Genomic DNA, 17326 nt, shown 5'->3' on the forward strand with positions numbered 1-17326 from the left:
CTCAGGGTTTTCAGATAGAAGGTGAATATTATGTCTGTTCTGGAAAATAAAAGTTCTTGCATATTGAGTTTCTGTGTAAATGGGGAGAGAGGGAGATAGAAGAATTGATGTGAAAGGACAGTGAAATGTAAGAAAGCATTCATTTCAGTTCCCATTTTTAAATTAACTCCTATTTTTATAAAGTAAAATGTTTTCATGACATGCATATTTTAATAAAAGCAACAGCACAAAAATTCACTTGAAAAGTCAAATTGCACTGGAGTTACTTGAAAAATAAGATCCTCAGAAGTGCTGGTGACCTAGTTTTACTGATTTATTTTGGAATTTGGATACTTATACTTAGAGAGTAACAAAGATTGCTTCAGCTATCATTATTTTAAATCTTAGAATACTATATTAAAGTTGACCTATGTCCTATTTTTTACTTTTCTTTACTTGTCATAATATACATGTATATTTAAGTATCACATACTTTTCTTTATATAACTATAATGTTATTTTTAAAATCTTGATCCCAGCTAAGGCAAGAGACTCCTGCCTAGTTCTTTAGTGTTTTGCTTACTCCTTTTTTTGCATCTCTTAACATAAGGTTTTTCCCCATTAATTTCTTAATGTTGCTATGACATAAACAAGTTTTCAGATGATAACCAAACCTTTATAAATTTTATAATCAAATGGCAAGTTCCCAAAATCAGTGTTAAGATTGATCAAAACTGCATTTAACATCTATAAATCAAATAAGCAAACTTTACATTTTAAAAATATTTAGGTTTCCGCTGGCAGGTAGAACAAAAATTTTTAGGTTTCATATACTTGAAAACAGCATGTCTATTTATTTAACCCTTCTCTAATGTCTTAGTTTAATTAATTTAATTTGGCCCCATACATCTTTTGCTAGAACTCACTACAGAACTCTTTTTTTGCTATTGCCACTCATATTTGTACTACATAGAAGTGTGGTTAACTTTTTTTTTTTTAAGATTTTATTTATTTGACACAGAAAGAGAGATCACAAGTAGGGAGGCAAGAGAGAGAGGAGGAAGAAGGCTGCCTGTTGAGCAGAGAGCCCGATAGAGGCTCGATCCCAGGACTCTGAAATCATGACCTGAGCCAAAGGCAGAGGCTGAACCCACTGAGCCACCCAGGTGCCCCGAAATGTAGTTAACTTTTGAAAACTACCTTAAATCCAATAACTCTGTTACATTCTTCTTTTAGGCCTAGATTCTCTAGTTTCCTTTACAGAAAATCACACCATCTATCATTTTTTTCTTTCTTTCCAAACCTAAAATTTTCCATTCTTTTTCTGATCTTATGGCAGAGGTTAGGACTTCTAATAAACTACTGAAAGTAATAAAAGCTGGCACCCTTGAACTGTTTGATTTTAAGCGGGATTTTTTTTTTAAGATTTTATTTATTTGACACAGAGAGAGGGAGTGTATGCACAAACAGGGGGAGCGGCTGTCAGAGGCAGAGAGAGAAGCAGGCTCTCTGTTGAGCAAGGAGCCTGATGCAGAACTTGATCCCAGGATGCTGGGATCATGACCTGGGCTAAAGGGAGATGCCCAACTGACTGAGCCACCCAGGTGTCCCAAGCAGGAGTTTTTAAAATATTAACACCTTGAACGTCAATTTCTTTATTGAAGTATAATGCATACATAGTTACATTAGTTTCAGGTGTACAAAATGATTCAACAAGTTCTCATGTCCACAAGTGTAGTTACCATCTGTCATCATACAGTTCTATTACAATACCGTTGACTATATTCCCTATGCTTTATCTTTCCTTCATCCCTATAATTTATTCATTCCATAACTGGAAGCCTCTATCTTCCATCTACTCTTCACCCATTTTGCCCATCTCCCCCACCATCCCAACCCCCTCACATAATGGTATTTACGAGTTTATTTCTGTGTTTTGTTTATTCATTTATTTTTTAGATTCCATTTACAAGTAAAATCGTATTGTATCTGTCTTTCTCTTACTTATTTCGCTCAGCACAATACCCTTTAGGTCTACCTATGTTGTTGCAAATGGCAACATCTCATCCTTTTTATGGCTAAGTGATTCCTTTATGTGTTTGTGAGTGTGTGTGTATACACATAAATAATTATTTTTTAACGTTTCAATATTGAACACAATGTTTATTATAGGACTTTAACTTTGAAATAATTATAGATTTACAGAGAGTTGCAATGATAATAGAGGGATCCAAGGTACTCTTCACCCAGTTTCCCCCAACAGTTAAATCTTACAGAAATCTTATATAATCATACACAATGATATTACAATATCAAAACCAGGAAATTGGGGCACCTGGGTGGCGCATTTGTTTAGCATCTGCCTTCAGCTCAGGTCATGATACTGGGATCCTGGGATCGAGTCCCACATCAGGCTCCCTGCTCAGCAGGAAGTCTGCTTCTGCAGCTCCTACCCCCCATGCTTGTGTTCCCTCTCTTGCTGTCTTTCCCTATCGAATTTTTTTAAAAGCTTTAAAAAATAAATAAAAATAAAAGAAAGCGGTCTTTCAAGATGGCCTTTTTCCACTCAGCATAATGACCCTGAGATCCAACCAAACTGTTCTATGTATTAATATAGAACTATGTTTTTATATCCATTCTGCCAAACTCTTATGTACCTTGATCATTTACATCTAATGTAATTCTTAAACTGTTAGGGCTTAAGTCTGTCATTTTTTGTTTTCTGTTTGTTCTCAGGTTTTTTTTCTATTTTCTTGACTTCCTGTGGGTTACTAAACTTTTTTTTTTTTTAACTCCATTTTTATTTGTAGCATATTTTAATGTATCACTTTGTACAGATTTTAGCAGTATCCCTTAGTATTACATTTTACACATATAACATCACAGTCTAAGGTTGTCAACATCTTACCAGTTCAAGTGAAGTATAGAAGCTGTTATATTGCCTTTAAGTCACCTTACCATTCATTCCTCTACTTCTATTACAATGATCTTAAATATTTCCACTACAAAGATAAGAACCAGGGGCACCTGGGTGGCTCAGTAGGTTAAGGTTAAGCCTCTGCCTTCCACTCAGGTCATGATCTCAGGGTACTCGGATCGAACCCTGCATCGGGCTCTCTGCGCAGAAGGGAGCTTGCTTCCTCATCTCTCTCTCCCTCTGCCTACTTATGATCCCTCTCTGTCAAATAAATAAATAAAATCTTTAAAAAAAAAAAAGATAAGAACCACGTAGAACAAGATTCCAAATATTGAACATACTTTAGAAACTCAAGAAGCCTATTTTATTTATCCACATTTTTCTCTTTCCATTGTTTTTTCTTCCTGATGTTCCTAGATTTCTTCTTTTATCATTTCCTTACTGCTTGAAGAACTTTCTTCATCTAAGAACATGTTCATTCTTCAAAGATATTTTCACTGAATATAGAATTTTGAGTTGACTGTCTTTTTCTTCCTGCATTTGAAAAGTGTTGTACCACTTCCTTCTGGTCTCCATGGTTTCTAATGAGAAATTCACTGTCATTTAAACTGTTTTTACTCTGTATATTTCTCTTCTGCTGCTTTCAAGATTTTTGTCTTTAATTTACCAAAGTTTAATTATGACGTTTCTCGGTGTGGACTTCTTTTATTATGCTCAGCTTCTTAAATTTGTAGATTTATGCTTTTTGCCAATTTGAAAAGCTTTCAAGCCATTGTTTCTTTGAATACTTTTTCATCCCCATCCTCTTTTTCCCCTCTGAAATTCGGATGACATGAGTATCAGATCTTTTCCAGTAATCCCACAGGTCTCTGAGATTCTCTTTACTTTTTTCAGTCTATTTTCTCTTATTGAAACAGCACAGTTTCTATTATCCTATCTTCAAGTTCACTGAACCTTCGCTCTCTTCATTCTGCCACTGGGATAATTCATTGAGGGTTTTTTGGTGATTATATTTTTTATTTCTAAAATTTCCACTTGGTTCTTCTTTAGATTTTCTATTTCTTTCCTGAGATTTTCTAGCTATTCATTTATTTCAAGTACATTTATAATTGTTGACTGGAGCATTTTTATGACGGCAGTTTTAAAATCCTTGTCAGGTGATTCTAATAACTGTATCATCTCAGTTTTGGCACTTGTTGATCATCTAACACAAAGCAGCAAAAATATTCCCTTGAAATAATCAGAGTGATAGTCATAATATGAATGGTTTATATGAAAGGCCAAATATGTCTTAGATTACACCTCCCCAGTAGCATTTAACTATACAAAACCGATGTTTTAGTTTAGCTCAAAATGGATGGATACATTAAAACGGAAATCAAAGTACAGCCTGAAAGCAAGTGGTCTAAAGTTTGGTTTGGAACAGAGTCTGGATCAATACACAGCTGGCAAAGGTGACTGCAGGTAGACTCAAAGATATCAATGCTCCAGAATGGGAAGTTTACAAATGAGAAAAGCAACACCTTCTTTTACTCATAGACTTTTTTTTATTCATAGACTTTTAAAATACAAAAGATATTAATGACCAGAAAAGATATCCAGGATGTATTATCAAGTAAAATATATAATACACTTCATGTGATTGTTTTGTAAAATCAAACAAAAAATCTCATAACTCAAAATAGATCTAAGACCTAACTGTAAGAGCTCACACTATGAAAAGTCTTAGAAAACACAGACGTAAATCTTTATGACTTTAAATTAGGTGATGTTTTCTTATATAAAACACGTAAACACAAACAACAAAAGAAAAATAAATTGAACTTCACACTTAAATTTTCTTGTCAAAGGACACGATTAAGGAAGTGAAAATATAACCAGAGAATGGGAGAAAATATTTGCAAAGCATATACATGGGTTTTGTATCTAGAATATATAAAAAACCTCTGTAACTTAATAAAAATAACCTGATTAAAAATGTGCTAAGAGGGGCGCCTGGGTGGCTCAGTGGGTTAAAGCCTCTGCCTTCGGCTCGGGTCATGATCCCAGAGTCCTGGGATGGAGCCCCACATCGGGCTCTCTGCTCAGCAGGGAGCTTGCTTCCCCCCTTCTCTCTCTGCCTGCCTCTCTACCTACTTGTGATCTCTGTCAAATAAAATGTGCAAAGAATTTTAATAGATGCTTTTCCAAAGAAGATATACAAATGACCAACAAACACATGAAAGATGTTCAACATCATTAGTTATTAGGGAAATGTATGTGAAAACAAAACAAAAATGTAAATCAAAATTAGTATTCACAAATGAGATACCATTTCATACCCAATGGGATGGGTAAAATAAAAAAAATACCTTACTGGCTTGGATATGGAAAAAATTGGAATCAATATTCACCGCTGGTTGGAAATGTACAATGGTACAGATACTGTAACAACAGTTCACAGTTCCTCAAAACATTATATACAGACCTACCATTTGGCTCCTAGGAACAATTCCACTCTCAGGTATACATCCAGGAAAAATGAAAACACATGCCCACACCAAAACATGTATACAAACGTTTGTAACATTACTCATAATATCAAGCAATATTCATAGTATCCAACCCAAATGTCCATGAACTAATAAATAGATAAATAAAATGTGATGTATCTATACAGAATATTATTCAGCCATAAAAAAGAATGAAATACTGAGGGGCACCTGGGTGGCTCAGTTGGTTGGGTGTTTGCCTTCAGCTTGGGTCATGATCTCAGGGTCCTGGGACCCAGCCCCATATAGGGCTCCCTGCTCAGCCAGGACCCTGCTTCTTCTCCCTCTCCCTTTGCCCCTCCCACCACCTCTCATGCTTTCTCTCTCTCTCTCTCTCTCTCTCTCTAATAAATAAATTAAATATATTTTTTTTAAAAAAGAATGAACTACTGATAAATGCTACAACATGCAAAAAGGTTGAAAACATTATACTAAATGAAAGCAACCAGTCACAAAGGACTACATACTGCATTATTCTTTTTTTTTTTTTAAGATTTTATTTATTTATTTGACAGACAGAGATCACAAGTAGGCAGAGAGGCAGGCAGAGAGAGAGGAGGAAGCAGGCTCCCTGCCGAGCAGGGAGCCCAATGTGGGACTGGATCCCAGGACCCTGAGATCATGACCTGAGCCGAAGGCAGAGGCTCAACCCACTGAGCCACCCAGGCGCCCCCTGCATGATTCTTTTTACATGATATAATATATCCAAAATTGGAAAAGCCAGAAATCAGATTCATGGTTACCAGGAGATAGAGGAAGAAGGAGTGATTACTTAATAATTATGAGGTGTTCTAGGATGATGAAAAAGTCTGAAAACTTTAGAGAGGTGGTGATTGTACAACCATTTTAAATATACTAAATGTCACTGAATTTTAATTTAAAATGGTTAATTGTATGTTTTATGAGTTCTGCTTCAATTTTTTAAAAAAATTGTACATGAATGTTCTTAGCAGCATTATTCATAATAACTCAAAAGCTGAAACAACCCAAACGTCTATTAACAGATGAACAGAAAACCAAGTATGGTATATCCAAACAATGTCATCTCATTCAGCCATAAAAGGGATAAAAGTACTGATGAAAGCTAAAACTTGAATAAACTTCAAAAACATTATATTAAGTGAAAGAAACCACCCATAAAAGACAATTATAGTGAATAATTCCTTTTATATAAAATATCCAGAAAAGTAATTCTATGAAGAGAAAAAGCAGATTAGCAGGCGCCTAAGACTAGAGAGATTGGGGGGGAAAAGCAGAGTAACTGCTAATGGGTAAGGTGTTTCTTTTGGGGTGATAATGTTCTAGAACTGATTACACTGATGGTTGAACAACTCTGAATATACTAAAAACCACTGCAATGTAAACTTTAAGTGGATAAATTGTATAGTATGTGAATTACCTAAAAAAAAAAAAAAACTGTTATTTTAAAAAGGAAACAAAAATATATATGTAGAGGTGTCTGGATGGCTCATTAGGTTAAGCCTCTGCCTTCCACTGGGGTCATGATCCCAAGTTCCTGGGATCAAACCACACATGGGGCTCTCTGCTCAGCGGGGAGCCTGCTTCCCCACCCCTCCGCCCCACCCCTGCCTGCCTGCCTGCCTCTCTGCCTACTTGTGATCTCTGTCAAATAACTAAATAAAAATCTTTAAAATATATATATATGTATATATGCTTGTATATTTCTTACAAATAGGAATAAGAAAGGCGTAGAAAGATACACGCCATGTTGGCGGTTAGTTACCTCAGGAAATGAGACAGGGATAGATGTAAGGTTATCAAATTTTTTGAAGTTTTTAAATCCTTACATATCTTCATATTGTCCACTTATTAAAACAAACAGGTATTAATTTGGAAGTCTGAAAGGTTTAAAGTTTGAAAAGCATTAAATATGTATTTAAAATAAAACATTATACAACTCTACACTATCAACAATTTCCTCAAATTGTTTTTTTTTTTTTTTTTTTAATTTATCAGAGGGAGAGAGGGAGAGAGAGCGAGCACAGACAGACAGAATGGCAGGCAGAGGCAGAGGGAGAAGCAGGCTCCCCGCTGAGCAAGGAGCCCGATGTGGGACTCGATCCCAGGATGCTGGGACCATGACCTGAGCCGAAGGCAGCTGCTTAACCAACTGAGCCACCCAGGCATCCCAATTTCCTCAAATTGTTAAAAAAAAAAAAAAACAGATGGATAAACTAACTTGATATCTATCTAATTACAAAACTAATTTAAAAGTAGTATTCTCACAGACAAAACTGGGAAGGGCTCCAATCCCCTTTTATCATCTAATTTCACACTACCCTTATGTACTTTAAAAAAAAAGTCATAACTCAACACTTAGGCCCTTTAATACTCCAGCAAACTTGGAAACCCTGGAAGTCAGGACTAAGGAGAGTCCACAGAAAGAGCACTTGGCCACAAACTCCTTATAAATAAAAAGCAAAAATAAAAGAAGATACACTGTGCCTAACCCTCAAACCATTAACTTCAGCTCTTGAATATCTCTGACCTTGCTGAAGAATCAAATCTACAACGGGCACCCTTGAGATTACAGGAAATAATCCTATGCACACTGACTGCATCCGGTGACCTGGTTCCTCAGATATAGGGAATGGCTAACCTGCCTTGTTCAAGCTTGTTCTACTCAAGAAACAATAATCCCACTGCTGTTTTCAATATGGCATGGCACACATATTTATGTGTGTATACATGATTACCTGCAATTATTAATTTGTATATTTTGTTGTATTACACTTTTACATTTGTCAAATACTTGGACATAAAATTGCACAACTGTGACTTCTGTCAGTCAACTGACCATAGGAGTTGACTTAGCTGTTACGACTGGCTAACAAGATGTCCTTTTTCCTTTCCCCTTCTTTATGAGTAACCAGCAAAGTTGAACACTCTAAAAAGAAAACTATACAATGAAAAATCATTTTCCTCTTAAAGTGATAGCAAATATTTTTTCATGTCTATCCAGTCTTTACAACTATCATTTTTAATGGTTCCCTAAAATAATCATGTTCTAAGTACCATATTATGTATTAAATCATTCTCCCATGAATCACACATTTACAAATTATTTTTTTTTACACTGCCTTAAGCTGTTCATTTTTATGAGGGAAAATGAAATTTGGTCCTTAAAAGACACCTGGGTACCTCAACTTAATGTTGGTTAAGTATTTGCCTTCAGCTCAGGTCATGATCCCAGAGTACTGGGATGGAGTACTGCATCACCATCATCATCATCATCATCATCATCAGGCTCCCTGCGGAGCCTACTTCTCCCTCTGCCTGCCACTCCCCCTGCTTGTGTGTCGCGCTCTCTCTGTCAAAGAAATACATAAAAACTTTATTTATTTATTTATTTATTTATTTTTAAAGATTTTATTTATTCATGTGACAGAGAGAGATCACAAGTAAGCAGAGAGGCAGGCAGAGAGAGGAAGGGAAGCAGGCTCCCTGCTGAGCAGAGAGCCCGATGCGGGACTCAATCCCAGGACCCTGAGATCATGACCTGAGCCGAAGGCAGCGGCTTAACCCACTGAACCACCCAGGCGCCCCCATAAAAACTTTTTTAAAAAAAAGTTTCTTGGGGTACCTGGGTGGCTCAGTCGTTAAGCATCTGCCTTCGGCTCAGGTCATGATCCTAGGGTCCTGGGATAGAGGCCAGCATCAGGCTCCCTGCTCAGTGGGGAGCCTGCTTCTCCCTCTCCGACTCCCTCAGCTTGTATTCCCTTTCTCACTGTGTCTCTATCAAATAAATAAATAAAATCTTTTAAAAAAATAAAAAAGTTTCTTTATCAAAGGTACTCTGATAAAGTCCCAAGACTTCTTGGGACCACGGACTGAGAATGCAAGTCTGACTCCTACTTGGCCCTGACAAATCACTTGATAAATTCTTACTGAAATACAAAGACACACAAAACAGGGAAAGCCTGAAATTAGAGAAGTATACAAAATGTTTAATGATTTTTGGAATTCCTGATACATACTATGTACATGGAAGTAGCAAACTAGCAGAATTTGAGAAGAGTTGTGGACAGGAGCTCAAAGAGGGTCTTGGCATTGGAGGAACATTCTTACTGAAGCAGTGGGAAGGACCCTCCTCTCATAAGGTGAGGTACAGCACCTAGAGATCAACTTGGCAGAATTTGAGGGTAGTTATACCAGAAAGCCTGGGGCATTAATGTTAGTTGCACAAGTGGCAAACCATTTTCTAGTGTAGCAAAGGTAGCTACACAAAACAGAGCCATTCAAAGCAGTGGGGTGGCCGTATTAGAGCTGAACCTGACATAGCAACTTTTCCGAAAACAAAATCCTACAAAAAGATAAGTTTCCCCTAAAAGAGTACCTTGCAGCCAGGGCTCCCTCCTCATTCCCTTGAGGTTGCCACATTACTTAACCGGCAATGAGGATCGTATGTTAAAATCTAAGAGGAAGTGGAAGTGACATCATCTAAGAAATGGTCATTTGCCTGTTTTGAGGAGGAGAGAGGGATGAGGGGGAAAGCCACATATGAATGAAAATCTCATTATTCATGGAAGGAAAAAAAGAACATTTAAATTGTTTTTGTTTGCTTTTAGAGAGGGAAAGGTAGAAGAGACAGGGAGAGAAAGAATTTTAAGCAGGCTCCAAGCCCAGCACAAAGCCAAGTGCATGGCTTGATCTCATGACCCTAAGATCATGACCTGAGTGGAAATCAAGAGTCAGACGCTTAACCAATTGAGCCACCCAGGAGCCTCCATTTAAATTGTTTCTAAAGGGACGCCTGGGTGGCTCAGTTGGTTGGACGACTGCCTTCTGCTCAGGTCCCGCATCGGGCTCCCAGCTGCATGGGGAGTCTGCTTCTCCCTCTGACCTTCTCCTCGCTCATGCTCTCTCTCACTGTCTCTCTCTCTCAAATAAATAAATAAAATATTTTAAATAAATAAATAAATAAATAAATTGTTTCTAAAAAGGCCATGAGGGGAGACTGGGTGGCTTAGGGGGTTAAAGCCTCTGCCTTCAACTCGGGTCGTGGTCCCAGGGTCCTGGGATGGAGCCCCGCATCAGGCTCTCCACTCAATGGGGAGCTTGCTTCCTCCTCTCTCTCTGTCTGCCTCTCGACCTACTTGAGATCTCTGTCAAATAAATAAATAAAATCTTTTTTTAAAAAAAATTAAAAATAAATAAAAAGACCATTAAAAAAAAAAAAAGAAACAGACCATGAAATGATTCTAAAACCATGTAAGAACATAACATTCAAAGGTAAAGAGATACTTTTGAAATTATGGATTACAAAAAGAAGATTCTAGGTAGTATTCCAGAGCCTCTAGTTATTTTTTTAATGGAGTCATAGAAGTAAAAGAGAAAAGGTAAAAGACTAAAATACTAAGGAAGCTTGATAAGAGATAGACAAAAATAAAAAGGAAGCTCAGTGAGATAAGTATACTGAGGTAAACATGAGGGGGAAAAATTTTTAAGACTGTTTTTTTTTTTTTTTAAGTAATCTCTACATCTGGGACGCCTGGGTGGCTCAGTTGGTTAAGCGGCTGCCTTTGGCTCAGATCATGATCCCAGCATCCTGGGATTGAGTCCCACATCGGGCTCCTTGCTCGGCAGGGAGCCTGCTTCTCCCTCTGCCTCTGCCTGTCACTCTGTCTGCCTGTGCTTGCTTTCTCCCTCTCTCTCTCTCTCTGACAAATTTTAAAAAAAAAAAAAAAATCTTCAAAAAAAAAAAAAAAAACCCACTAAAGTAATCTCTACATCTAACACAGGTTTCAAACCTATAATCCGGAGATCAAGAGTCACATGCTCCACTAACCAGTCTTGAAAATAAAATCTTAAAAAAAGAAAAAAAGCGCCATCTATCTATAGCTTCTAACAACAAAATATTACAAGCAAGGAACTCTCTACCCACCCAGTTACCATTCATATATGAAAAAGGAGCCCATTATGCTCTATGTGCTTCACTAAAATAAATACCTCATCATTGGCCCTGAGCTAAGGAAAAAAGCCCAGTGCAATTCTTCATATTTTTAAGTACTTGTGCCCAAAACGTAACCCTAACATCCTGTCCTCCTTTGATTATACCAAGGGTGATTCTCAAGCCCAAAGGCTACAAAGCAGCAGCAGCTCAACAAATGTCCTGAAGAAAAACTGTGCCAAAAGTAAACATTTATAAGGGGTAATCACTGACCAAATCAATCAGCCACTTAGGGGAAAGAAATGTAACTCACAGACACAAGTCTGAGAGTTGGGAGTAAGGCCAAATTAGGGGTGGGGGGGCAATAAAGAACAAAAAATCACTGTCTCTGCTCCATATTGACAAATTCCTGAGGCTAAAGGGTTAACAAGATAGCCTGTTTATTAGAATTTCATTCATTCCTGAACAATCTTTTAGTTCCCAAACTTTTAAGTTCTCTCTACTCAGAGAGACTGATTCCTAGTTGTGTGACTTTAGGGGTTTTCATGAAGCTAGGCTGAGCATTTGACAGTTCTCTTCATATCTTTCCTTTTAGATGTATCATCAAAGGTGAGGGGAGAAAAAGTATTTTGAGGAATCACTGGTAGTCTGATTATAATCAGAACTTAAAGAGTGAGGGTAAGAAATGGCAAAAGTTAAAGAGAAAGCCATGAAGGGCCTTGTAACCACATTAGGAATCTGAGGGATTTTAAGCAGGGTAGTGCCCTGATCAGATCCACATTTTAGAAAATTTATTCTGGCTACAGTACAGAGAATAAACTGGAGGAAGGCAAGTTGAGGATCAATAAGAAGTCTGTTGCAGGGACACCTGGGTGGCTCAGTTAAGCGTCTGCCTTTGGCTCAAGCCATGATCCCAGGGTCCTAGGATCTAGTCCTGCAAAGGGCTCCCTTGCTCAGCAAGGAGCCTGCTTCTTCCTCCATCTCGGCCTGCCACTCCCCTGCTTGTGCTCACTCACTCTCTCTCACACAAAAATAAACAAAATCTTAAAAAAAAAGCTGTTACAGAATCCCAAGTTAGAGAGGATAGCTACCTGTCTGTACCTAGACAGTGAGAACTTGAAGAGAGATGAAGGAAAAAGGTGATGAAGTTCTTAACAGGAAAGTCAAAGACTGGGAGAGCTGAGCAACGGCTATAACTCATGGCTGGCATCTCCGTATAGAACTGGAGATGCACTGAATGCCGGCCACCCCACACCCCAAGGTAAAGTAAAGCATAAGGAAAGCAAGCAGTAATTATCTCAAGAGGAGAGTGGAACAGGTACACAGCTTCTCCTCCCATACCTTGTCTACAATAGCAAGCACTAAACTTACACTTCTAATGGGAAGGGATGGGGCGAGGGGGGGGACTGATGTTTGTCCTAACAAAATTTATAATGTTTACTGATTGGCTGTTTATTTTTTTTTTATTTTTATTTATTTATTTGACAGACAGAGAGTTCACAAGTAGGCAGAAAGGCAAGCAGAGAGAGAGGGAGAAGCTGGCTCCCTGCCAAACAGAGAGCCCGATGCAGGGCTCCATCCCAGGACCCTGAGATCATGACCTGAGCTGAAGGCAGAGGCTTAACCCACTGAGCCACCCAAGTGCCCCTGACTGGCTGTTTAAATTATATGCACATGTAAAAAATATATATATTATTAAAAAAAAAAAAAAAAAAGCAACATCTAGCAGGAAAGAAAAAGGCAGGAAAAAAAGGAGAAAATATTTAGAGGCACCTGGAGTGCTCTAAAGTAGATTGAGCATCCAACTCCGTTTCAGCTCAGGTCATTACCTCAGGATTCTGAGATCAAGCTCTGCATCAAGCTATGCACTCAATGTGGGATCTGCTATTCTTCTCCCTCTGTTCCTACCCTGCTCTCTCTCCTATAAATAAATAAAATCATTAAAAGAGAGAGAAAGAGAAAAAAACATCCAGCTTAATAGTCAGTCGTGGTCGGTCCTAGAATCTGACTACAGAGGTTGGAACCCAAGTTACTTCCATTTATTACCATATGATCTTGAGCAAGTTAATTACTTAATCTGTCAGGGCCTCGTGTTTCATTTCCTTTAAAATAAAGATAACAGGTTTGTGAAAACTGAGTTAATAAATGTCAAGCACTCAAAACAGATTCTGGCATAGAATGGGCAGTCAATAAATATCAGCTATTACAATGACTACTCATACTCATAATCTCCTATCAAAATATACTCATATCAAAAATGGCCTGGAAGGGGGCACCTGAGTGGCTCAGTCAGTTGAACTTCCAACTCTTAATGGAGGCTTAAGTCAAAATCTCAGGGTTGTGAGATCAAGCCCCCATGCTGGGCTGTGCTCAGCAGGGAGTCTGCTTGGGATTCTCTCCCTCTCCCTCTGCTCCTACCCCCCGACACACACATTCTCTCTCTAAAATAAAGGAATAAATCTTTTTTAAAAATAATAGCCAAGAAGTAGATTGTATATTATTTTTTTAAGATTTTATTTATTTGACAGAGATCACAAGCAGGCAGAGAGGCAGGCAGAGAAAGGAAGGGAAGCAGGTTCCCCGCTGAGCAGAGAGCCCCACTCGCGGTGCGATCCCAGGACCCTGAGATCATGACCTGAGCTGAAGGCAGAGGCTTAACCCACTGAGCCACCCAGGTGCCCCTAGATTTCATATTATTAATATGACTACTGTCCTGAATAAAGACAGTCACAGTATACTTCATTTCCACATGTTCAAAATATTCATTTTCAACACCAAACACAAATACTATCTCTCCTACTAAACTTTCCAATTTTTTCCCCAAATACTATCAGTCAAAAATACTGTCTCTTTGTTCCAAATTACCATAGCAGTTTTTATGTACTGCTTGCTTTCTTTCTCTCCCCTCACCCAGCTTTTATATCAAAATCTTAACTCCAATAATGAGCAAAAGCTCTTTAAGGACAGGATTCTTTTTTTTTCCCCATCATATCATTTCTCTAAAATTTGTTGAGTATAATTTTGCTAAGAAGTTCCTGAAACAATTCCTTTTTTTGGAACCTATAACACTCTTCCAAATAACATAAATGCCTTTTTGCCGCAAGACTTTCTTTAGTAACCCAACTAACAATTCCCTAAAGTAATTAGAAATCTGTGGGCCTTACATATAAAATTAGTTGATGCAATCTAATTATAGTAAAGCAATTTTGAGTTTAAGTGCCAATGCTACATATAACATATATGACTGACTTTTTACTTCAGTATTTTTCAAGAAGCAAGGGATTATCTGTGCCCAGTCCCTGAATGCCTGGACATATTAAAAGAGTCTAGACCACATGTAGTTGGCTCCATAAAACAAAAGTACCAATGGCCACTTCATTGGGACAACTATAGACAATGGAACTGGTGGTTGAAGGGCTCAGGTTCTTTGGGGACCCAAAGGCTGACAAAAGAAACCTACGCATCTTTCTTTGATGTCAGTATATAGCAAAAATATGTGACTCTCAATTTTTGTATTTAGCAAAGGAATTATCCCTTTCTTCCCCACTAGATCTCAGTAAGCAATATTAAAGCTTGCTTTTTTTTTAATCAATCTTTTGTAAGTCTGTGTACTCTGTATAAAAGTCCACTAATTTAGAGGAACTCAAATGTTAGTATTATTCAGATTAATCCAAATATAGATGGCATGTCAAGTATACTAGGCATGGGATGGGATGCCTGGGTGGCTCAGTGGGTTAAGCATCTGCCTTCGTCTCAGGTCAGGACCCCAGGGTCCTAGGATCGAGTCCTACATTTGGCTCCTTGCTCAGCGGGGAGCCTGCTTCTCCCTCTCCCTCTGCCTCTGCCTGCTGCTCCCCCTGCTTGTGCTCTCCCTCTCCCACAAATATATAAATAAAATATATTTTTTTTAAAGTATACTGGGGGGCGCCTGGGTGGCTCAGTGGGTTAAGCCGCTGCCTTCGGCTCAGGTCATGATCTCAGGGTCCTGGGATCGAGTCCCACATGGGGCTCTCTGCTCAGCAGGGAGCCTGCTTCCCTCTATCTCTCTGCCTGCCTCTCCGTCTACTTGTGATTTCTCTCTGTCAAATAAATAAATAAAATCTTAAAAAAAAAAAAAAAAAAAAAAATAAAGTATACTGGGCACTGTGGAATACAAATTTTAAAATGAGCCTCTTAAAGTGTCTGGGAAAATAAATGTAGAAACAGAAAGTTACAACACAAATGCTATAACAGAAATAAATATTACACTTCCTTGGAATGGGGTAGGATTATAGTGGTAATACTGAAAACTGCAAAAACAATAACTACAACTAACATTTTTGAAAACACACTAACTGTACCTAATCTCTTAAATGCTCTCTTAATCCCTACAGAAACTTTCAGATAAGCAGCAGTATTATTTCCATGTTATAGATAAGGAAACTGGGTCTTAAAGGGGTTTAAACAACTTGCCCAAAGTTATATAGTAAAAGAACTGGGACTCAAATTCAGGCAATCTGAATTCAAGATCTACCTATACTCTTAATCAATACGGTAGACTGCCATTCTCATGGCCTGGATAGTATGGATAGGTATCCTTGTTAGATTCCTTCATTTTGAGTGGAAAAGGCTTAAGGAATTTAGTAATTATTTCTTCCTTCAGACCTAGAGAAAGGAAGGCTCAGTCGGTGCCTGTCATGTATATATATTAGAAACCCTTCCTGAGGAACTGGATGAGGTGGTTAAAGAGGTAGAAGAACATTCCCATTCATGTTTTAATTGGATCTTGAGTCTTAAAACATACTTCTTTTGAAGCTCTTTTGAAGCTTTTCTGCCTGCCAATGTCATTTTTCCAGGTATATTTTTGGGGTGGGAGGGAAGAGATGGGGAATAGAAACACTTTATAAAAGAATCCTTCAGTATCAGAGTATCAGTTCTTCTAATTCAGTAAATAGAACAGATTTTATTTTATTTTATTTTTAAAGATTTTATTTATTTGACAGACAGAGATCACAAGTAGGCAGAGAGGCAGGCAGAGAGAAAGGAGGAAGCAGGCTCCCCGCTGAGCAGAGAGCCCGATATGGGCTCGATCCCAGGACCCTGGGATAATGACCTGAGCCGAAGGCAGAGGCTTTAACCCACTGAGCCATCCAGGTGCCCCTAGAACAGATTTTAAAAGTGTAAGATATATAATGAGAAGTCACTGGAAGATCGGGGTAGACAGGCGACATGATCCAATTTACATTTTTAGAAGATAGCTCTGACTATTGTTTGGAGAATGTACCCCCAGAGAAGCACAAATGAGGGGCACCTGGGTGGCTCAATTGGTTAAGTTGCTGCCTTAGGCTCAGGTCATCACAGGGTCCTGAGATCGAGCTCCATATTGAGCTCCCTGCTCAGTGGGGAGTCTGCTTCTCCCTCTCCCTCTGCTGCTCCCCCTGCTTGTGCTCACTCACACTCTTTCTCAAATTAATAAAATCTGTAAAAAAGGGGGTACACAAATGAAAGAAAAAAGATACATTAGAAAGCTATTTCAGTAGTCCAGACAAGAGATGAGAGTACTTAATGTGCATTAATGTAGTAGAGGCAGAGATGGTGAAGAAAGATCTGTGAAAATAAATTCTGTGAAGGATTATGAATTTGCTTCTAGAGCCAAGGCAGAACAGATGAGCATTAACAGACTCTGATACACAGATGTTTTTCCATTTTCCTTCTTCATTTTTCATTCCTTCAATATCATTCATTCCTTCAATTTCATTCCTTCAACATGCCCACTATCAGGCAATGTGCCACATAACAGACTAAGAAAGAAAATGATACTGTCTCTGCCCTCAAGGATCTCAGAATCTAATAAGGCGATGCCCAGATTGTGTTTGACTCTAACTATCACAGCTGAAGGACATTCTTCCTCCAGTTTCAGTATCAAAACAACAATTTAATTAGCATCCGGCCCCATGAAGGGCTCCTATAGTCAACTCTTTTTATTTTGAAATCCAACAAAAAATGAAA

General features: G+C 38.2%; 1 protein-coding gene across 4 annotated transcripts in view; it reads right to left on the reverse strand.

Moving 5' to 3' along the window:
- UNC13B (unc-13 homolog B) overlaps positions 1 to 17326 on the reverse strand; it is a 244963-nt gene that overhangs the window by 174783 nt on the left and 52854 nt on the right. The gene's annotated exons all lie outside the window — the stretch shown is intronic.

This window comes from Mustela lutreola, chromosome 12 (genome assembly GCF_030435805.1).
Source record: "Mustela lutreola isolate mMusLut2 chromosome 12, mMusLut2.pri, whole genome shotgun sequence".
In the NCBI taxonomy this organism is placed as follows: domain Eukaryota; kingdom Metazoa; phylum Chordata; class Mammalia; order Carnivora; family Mustelidae; genus Mustela; species Mustela lutreola.